Raw genomic sequence first — 8,534 nt, forward strand, 5'->3', positions numbered from 1 at the left:
GCAGCCAGTGCCGGCGCGGTGAGCAGCAAAGGCCACTCCAGGGTCGGGGGTGCACAATGTCCCCTCTGGGATCCCTGGGCTCCCCCTCCCCCCGCAAGCAGAACGGCCGGTGGAGAGCGGCTCCTGTGACTGGTGCCTCCGTCCAGGGTGGTGGCACACGCAAGGGCCAGGATGTGCCCCAGCGCCGGGAGCCCCCACACAGACTGTGGGGCTCTTGGGTGGGTCCTCACCCCCTCGCCGGCGGCTTCAGGAGCACCCAGGGAGAAGCCTGGCAGGAGAGCGTGTGTTCCCTGGCTGGGTGGCCCTGGGACACGGGGTCCCCGGGTATGGGAGGGGCAGCCTCCAGGCGAATGGACAAGGCCTGGGAGGGGCTCTGGGGACAGACGCGGTGACGCCCAGAGCCTCAGCCCAAGGTGTGCGCAGGATCCTGCAAAGCCCCAGCCCAGCCCACCTGGCCCGTGCTCGCACGCCAGCCCCCAGCCTCTCCAACCCTCCCCACTCAGGGAGCCCCGGAGCCCCCCAAGCCCCCAGAGGTGGCTGTCCGCCACCCCTGGGTGTCCAGGCCGCCGCCTCCCTGCTCACGCATGTGCCGTGTCGGTCATCCTCCGTCAGCTGTCAGTCACAGGCTGACCCTGCCACAGGCACCCCGCTGGGCCAGAGCCCTTGTCTGAGAGGACCCCTGAGACCCAAGGCTGCGCCAGGGAGTGAGGGGAAGGGCCTCGGCCCGGGACGGGAGCCCACCCTCCCAGCTCGGCCTGAGCCTTGGCAGCAGGGCACGGAGGTGCCTGAGCGCCCCAGGAGGCCTCAGGGCCAGCTGGGACCTGAGGGAGGACACACCTTGGCTCTCCGTGCGGCTAGCGCGGCAGGATGGGGCCAGCCCAGGTGCGGGGTCTGGGCGGTGACCAGGACAGACCTCACGTGCCCCAGCTCTGGGGCTGGGCCCAGAACGTCCATCTGCAGACCCGCCGCGTTCAGTGGAGGGAGTGGGGAGGAGCCTGGGCTCTCTCCCTCATGTCTGCGGTGTTTCCACCTCTAGCTTTTCTCTGCCCCCACTGCATCCCAGTCCCCCCCCCAGCCTTGCACAGGTGACCCCTGCAGAGCGCTGCCCCCCCTGTCCCTTCCCCCAGGGCCCTGCCTGGCCGGCCCAGCCCCCAGCTCCCGAGCGCCCAGCTCTGCTCCTCCAGCTCACTGGTCCCAGGGGCAGGGCGCTCAGACCCAGCCCCCACACCTTCTCCTGCCCCCTCATCCTGTGCAGGTGGCCAGGGCCGGGGCCTCGCACTCCTTGGCTCCCCCCACCAGCAGCCTGGCTGCTCAGACCCCAGCTCCTGGGCTGAGGCCTCCTCCCTGCAGGTGCAGGGCCGGTCAGAGCCTGGACGGGCAGAGTGACCGGCCACAGCCGAGTGAGCTTCCAGGCCCAGCTTGGCCGTCCACCCTCGGGACCCCGGGCCTCTATGCTGGACTGCAAAATGGGCTGACAGAGTGCACACAGGTGCCCCAGAGTGAGCAGCAGGTAGGGGACAGGCAGCGAGAAGCCACTGTCCTGGGGAGCCGGCCACAGAAGGCCCCCGCCCTTTTGCCCGGGTGGACAACGGCAGGGGCCCTGAGTGTCCAGACCAGCCCAGGGCTGAGCCGAGGGGTCACCTTGGTGCCGTCTCCCCGCGCCCCCACCTGCCCCGACTGCTCTGAGCGCACGGCTCTGCAAGGTGACCAGGGCGTCCCTGAAGGCTCCTCCGCCCCACGCCGCTGGCCAGGCACCAAGGTCACCGCCAGCCCGGGCGCTGCGCAGGAAGGGGTGCCGCGAGGTTGCCGTCTGCAGGGAAGAGGGGAATAAAAAGAGATTACGGTTTTTAAAATCTTCCCCAGCCATCTGCTGGCGACTTTCCCGCTCTCCGTCCGTTTTATAGCCTGCCGGGCGCAGCAGCTGGCCCCCAGGCCGGATCAGTGCCCCCTCCCCCAGGGCTGCCCGACTGCGGGGCCCAGCCCCCCGCAGGACGAGGCTGCCGGGTGCAGGTGGGGCCGGCCGCGGCCACGATCGCCGCCCATCCATCCCCGTGACAGGTCAATTTTCTGCCCTGTTTTACAGGGGCTTCCAGGGCAGGAGCTGTGATCGGGCGGCTGATTGATGTCCCTACCTGGTCTTTGTTCAGGAGCCTCTCGCTGGCCCCCGCCTGCCTGGCTGCAGGCCCAGAGGACATCTCCCAGGGACACGGCCGTGGGCTCTCTGTGAAGGGGCTGCCCAGGGTGGGACGGACACTGCACCTGGCTTCCTGTCCCCGTCACCTGCATGAGACTCCGGAGGACCTAAGGCCGGGGGAGCCGCTTCTCAGGACCCCACGGGGCCTGGGGACAAGGACGGACAGGATTGGTCGTCCGGAGCTCAGGGCTCAGCGGCAGGTGGGGGCCCCAGACCCTCTCAGCGGCCCACCCCGGGAGGGCGGGGCCACAGGGCTCAGGACCCCGCCCCAGACACCTCTGTCGGTCTTAGAGAAAGCGGAAGCAGCTCGGCGCCAGGGCCCCACCCCCTGTGCACCCCCGACTCTGCAGGAGCTGCCAGGCTCTGGGGGCCAGCCTAGGTGATTCCGCAGCCACCACACAGGCGGACGCCCCACCCCGCCCCACCAGGGCCCGGGGACCCCTCTGTGCTCAGGGGTCCAGGACCCGCCCATCACTCAGGTTTTGGCCAGCCTAGTGCATGTGTGGAGACCCCGCAAGTCTAAAAAGGGGGAGGGGTGTCCTTTCCTGTGCACCGGGGCCTCTCCAGGGGGACACACACCGCCCTCCTGCAGCTGTGGCACTGCCTGCCCCGGGGCCTGGCCGGGCCGTGGTGACTGCATGGTGCCTGCAGCAGCAGTGTGGCTCCGCCCCCGGCAGGGGAGCACTGAGCCGAGGTCTCCCTTCTTGGCAGCCGGGACAGGTGTGACTCAGACCTTGGCCGGCAGAATCTCCAGTGTCCTGGGCCCTGGCTCCCGGCCAAGTCACCAGGAGGGACAGGCAGTCCTGGAAGTGTGGCCAGGGCGGGACAGAGCGCGCTCTCCCTACTTCTCACCTCCCTGAAGTGCCTGCTGCCCGGGCTCCGCCCAGCTCAGCCCTGAGGCCCACCTCCCAGCCTCAGCTTCCTGCCCAGCACAGCAGTCTGACTTTCTGTGGGCCAAAACCATTCGGCTGATGTCAGACCAGCAAATGAGACAACTTAGCTAGGACTTGAGGTTCCACCTGGAGAGACCCTCACTGCAGGTCACCCTTCCTGAACTTCCCTGACCCCCCGATCTGTCCACCCATCCTTCCATCCATCCACCCACCCATCCATCCACCCACCCACCCACCCATCCACCCACCCATCCATCCACCCACCCACCCACCCATCCACCCACCCACCCACCCACCCACCCACCCATCCATCCACCCATCCACCCATCCATCCATCCACCCACCCACCCATCCATCCATCCATCCACCCATCCATCCACCCACCCATCCATCTACCCACCCGTCCATCCACCCACCCACCCATCCACCCACCCATCCACCCACCCACCCATCCTTCCATCCATCCACCCACCCACCCACCCATCCACCCACCCATCCACCCATCCACCCATCCATCCACTCATCCACCCACCCATCCATCCACCCACCCACCCATCCACCCATCCATCCACCCACCCATCCACCCACCCATCCATCCACCCACCCACCCATCCACCCATCCACCCACCCACCCATCCACCCACTCATCCACCCATCCATCCACCCACCCACCCACCCATCCACCCACCCACCCATCCATCCACCCATCCATCCACCCATCCACCCACCCACCCATCCATCCACCCACCCACCCATCCATCCATCCATCCATCCACCCATCCACCCACCCATCCATCCATCCACCCACCCATCCTTCCATCCACTGATCCACCCACCCACCCATCCACCCACCCATCCGTCCATCCGTCCATCCGTCCATCCACAGTTTACTCACAAGACCATCTACCCACCAATGCACTTACCTACACACCTCCCCACCAACTCCCGCCCTTCTAGCCAAGCACCCACCGATCCATCCGCACCCCTTTCACCTTCCCATCCGTTCTGCTCACCCAGGCACCCACCCTCTACCATCCCCCCGCCCACGCCCACTCACCGAGCACCCCTGTGGCTGGAGCACTGAGCTGACTAGGGCCTTAGGTTTGCTGCTGGTCCTGGCCTGGTGGAGACGGCCTCAAGCTAGGGCCCTGCGGGCTCGGGGGTGGACGTGCGTGACCACCTGGGGAAGGGAGACGGCCAGTCTTCCAGGAGGACGAGGTCCTGGAGCTGGGTTTTGGGATAGGTAGGGAGGAAGGGGCTGTCAGATGGAGGGTCGGGGCTGGCGTGGGAGGCCAGGAAAGGCCTGGATTGCCCCAGGCTGGAGGCTCCCAGGGCCAGAGGGCAGGGCCTGGAGGCGGGCGGGGGCAGAGCTGTGCAGCCGTGGCAGGGCCTCAGCCCCGGCGTGGGCACTTACGGGGGGGCGTGCGGAGGGCGGCCCGGCTGCGCTCGTGCGTACCTTGGCTGCCTTGCCAGGCGCTCGGCGGTCGGGAGCGGTTGAGGGAGCCTCCCTCAGCCCGGCAGGTGCCTGTGGCTGGTGCTGCTGTGGGCGAGGGCCCCACTGTTTAGGCGCCTGCTGCGTGGCCTCACTTGGTTTACTGCCGTGGCTGTGTCTTGGCCGGGGAATCTCAGGCTCAGAAGGTGCTCGGGACGGTGGGGAGGGGTGGGGGTCCCCGGGAGACCCATGGCCGGGGCTGAGGGGAGATGAGGAAGCTGGAAGCCCCACACCAGGGGTCCTGAGGACGAGTCTGGGTGTGAACTGGAGACCTGGCCCCGGGACCCACAGCTGGCTCCTCCCGCACCCACCGCCCTGCCCCTGTCCCGTTCTCTTCTAGCCCAGCCCCTGCCTCTGTGAGGGCCGCCGCCCCAGGGCCCCCACCTGTGCTCCCAGAGCCCTGTCACCTGCCTGCCCTCCCCTCCACCGCATTCCTGCACACATACCCCCCTTGCCTGCCGGGCTGCTGAGTGAGCCGGGCCTGCAGCTGCCCGGGGGAACCTGGATACAACCCAGCCCTGCCCCAGGACTCCCAGCTGCGTCTCCCTCAGCCCCGCGTGCCCCCCCCGCCCCCCAGCAATCCATCACTCAGGGCCGCAGGCCGCACGGCTGTCGGCGAGGAATCCCCAGACAGGGGGGGGCCGGCTGCCGTCTGCACAAGCCCTGTCTGGGTGCCTCCACTGCTCGGCTGCTGCCCTGGAGAGGCAGTGTGGGGGACACCGGGGGGCTGGGCCTGCAGACGCCTCCCCACCCCGGCTTCCCGCCGAGGCCTCCCAGGCGCCTGGGACCCCACTGCCGCCTCTCCCAGAGGAGCCCGACCCTGCAGCTCCGACCCCGTCTGCAGCACCGACCCCGTCTGCAGCACCTCGCACTCCGTGCTCCCACCCCGCACGCTTCTTGGGGGGCGGGGCAGAGGGTCCCTGGGCAGGGAACAGGGACCGCCTGAGGGTCTTGGCCTCCGGCTCCACCAAACAGGCCCATGCAGGGCTGCATCCCAGGCCCAGCCCTGTGGAGGGCGCCCCCCCGCTGCTGCGTGGGCTCTGTAACTGCGCCCCTGCCCGGGAGACGAGGCGGGGGCGGGGGCGAGAAGCCGACTCCCCATGCTTCTGCCTTGAGGCTGGGGGCCCCCTGGGGAGGTGGGGCTCCTGCCTTTGGCTCTCCCAGGCACAGGGCCCAGCCCCCTGCCCTGGCAGGAAGAGACCCAGGCCCTGCTGATGAGCAGCGGGCCCGGGGACACTGGGCCTGTCCTTCCCCACCCGCATGGTGACGGAGCAGCTCCACGCGGCTCCGGCGTGAGGGCTGTGGGCTCCTGGGCGTCTGGAAGTCGTCTCTCAGCGATCTGGCAGCTGGTGCGGGCACAGAGGCGGCGGGGGCGGGGCAGGTGCCGCCCGTGCCGAAGGCCTGGCATGGGCACACGTGGCAGCTGCACATCTGGTGGCCTGGAGGGCATGAGAGTCCCCGGGGACCAGACGCCCGCACGCAGGACCACTCCTTCCCGGCCGCGCGGAGGGGCAGCAGCCGGCGCTGCCTCCGCTCTCAGGGCCTCACCCGCGTCTCCCCCATGAGCGTCTGTGCCCTCCGGGGCCCGGCCACCTGCTCCTGCGTGGCCGTCCTGGCAAGTGGTGGGATCGCCTTCTGAGGCCCTGCACTCCCCATGGGAACTTGGGGGACACAGCCTGCCCCCCGACTGCAGGTCAGGAGGGGCCCTGGGGGCTGCGTGGGTGGAGGTGGGCGTGAGGGCTGGGACCAGCAGAGCGGGTGCTGCCCCGGCCACTTCTGAATGCCCGTGGGAAACAGCCCTCAGCCCTGGCCCATCCCTCACTCCCCGGGAGTGGCTGAGGGGTGTTTGGGCCTGGCCCCTCCCCTGCGCCCCGTTCTTGCTTCCAGCAAGGGGCCTGGCAGGCCTTCCTGGGTGCCCTGCTTGGGCCCCGCCCTGCTGGCCCTTCCCAGGGTGGGTGGAGGGCAGCCCAGGCTCTGGAGAGGGCTGGGTGGGGCCCACGTCTCCTCTGTCTCCCTGGGACAGGCACTGGAGGATGGACAGCTGGGGTGCAGGTGTGGTCAGGGCTGGGGGCTTCTCCAGCTCAGGGTCTCGTGGCCACCAGGCTCCAGGGAGAGGCCTCTGAGCCAGGGGTGACCAGCCCAGAGGGCGGCACGGCGGCTCTCCCGGGCACGGCCAGCTCAGTGCCCTCCAGCAGCTCTGCCGGCCACTCCTGTCCCCACAGCACCTGCCGGTGCCAGGCCTGCCCTGCACACCCTCTTCCCAGAACGTCAGCCACAGCGGCTTCTCCAGCTCAGCCAAGGCTCCAGAGCTTTGCCCATCTGGCCCCTATGCCAGGCCAGCTCTGTCCTCCACACCGCTCCAGGGCCAGCCTGGCCCCCACCCCCTCAGGGACCAATGAGACCCTGTGAGGACACTTTGAGAGGGAGCCGCCTCTCCCTGCTACTCGCACCCCCGAAGGCTCCAGCACCCCCCACCCCTGCCCAGGACACCTGCCTTCCCTGTGGCCTCAGCTGCCCCCCACGGGGCCATCACTGGCCAGCCTGGCGACTAATGCCACCCCTGCAGGCTCAGCCCAGCTGTGAACCTGCCGAGGCCCTCGCCCGCCTGCCAGCCCTGGGTCAGTTTAGGCTGGGGCTTCTGCGGGGGTGGGGGGGCACTGGGAGGCGACAGGTGACAGGCCTGGGCTCTCTCCCTCCTTCCCCTGGGTCAGGGGCGGCCTCGAGCCTGCTGTGACCAAGGAGACCCCAACAAAAAAGAGTGACATCAGGGCCTGCTGGCACCAGCTGGTGTGAACCCCTACGTCCAGCTGGTATGAACCCCTACGTCCAGCTGGTGTGAACCCCTACGTCCGGCTGGTGTGAACCCCTACGTCCGGCTGGTGTGAACCCTTACGTCCGGCTGGTGTGAACCCCTACGTCCGGCTGGTGTGAACCCCTACATCTGGCTGGTGTGAACCCCTATGTCCGGCTGGCTGGGGGGTGATGGGGACCAGGCCCCAGGCCCCTGACACCCACATCACCCAACCCACCGTAGGGCCATCCTGGACACTGGTCCTGCTGCCCACAGGACCCAGAGCCATAAGTAGAGGTGGGGATGGCCCTCGGGGGAGTGACCGCTAGGCAGGGCTGCTCAGTGGACCTGGAGGCGAGCTGCAGGTACAGGGGCGAGACCCTGAGGCCTGGACAGGTCTCAGCCTCCCCGGTACACTGGGCTGGGCAGAGCCCTGCCAGCCAGGGGCTCTCCTGGCACCCCTGCCATCTCCCGGGCATTCTTCCAATGGGGCTGTGGCTCTGGCATTCCCCAATGAGGAGCTGGGGGGGAGGGGAAGGTGATGGACGAGAGAGGGACTCACTGCCCGAGAGCAGGTGCCGTCCCGGTGCCCACTGTGGAGGCACGGCACCCACCCGGACACACACAGGGGCTGCAAGCCCTGCCTGCCGGGAGGCCGGGCGGACGCCCAGTGCCGGACCCTCTGCAGCCCCCTCCTCGCCCCAGAGACCTTAGGGACAGGCGGAGCCGCAGAGCCCTGGTGCTCAGGTGCGCCGGCTCCTGGGTATTGTGGGTAGAAAATGGCCACAGCGCTCCCTCCACCCCACGATGCTCCAGGCCTAAGACACCTGCAGGGCAGGGCCACGGGGTGGGGAAGGAGCCCAGGCGGGGCCAGGAGGCTGCAGATGGGGTGGGGGACGTGGGAGGCGCCTGGAGGCCTGGTGTGGCTCACGTGGGCGTGCCAGGGAGGCCAGGACAGGCACCCTGTCCAGAGCAGCCACAGGCAGGCCGGACCACGAGGGAACTGGAGATGAAATAGGTGACCATGTTGGACCCCGTGACCGTTTAGGGCCACGTCCCCCCGGGGGACACGGGGCAGGAAGGTGCACCTGGGGAGGAGCCGCAGTTCTAGAACATTCGGCCCCGAAGGCTGCAAGGCAGCTCTGAATTATTCGTTGAAATACA

This window comes from Oryctolagus cuniculus, chromosome 17 (assembly GCF_051225735.1).
Source record: "Oryctolagus cuniculus isolate XC-2025 breed Fujian yellow rabbit chromosome 17, ASM5122573v1, whole genome shotgun sequence".
In the NCBI taxonomy this organism is placed as follows: Eukaryota; Metazoa; Chordata; class Mammalia; order Lagomorpha; family Leporidae; genus Oryctolagus; species Oryctolagus cuniculus.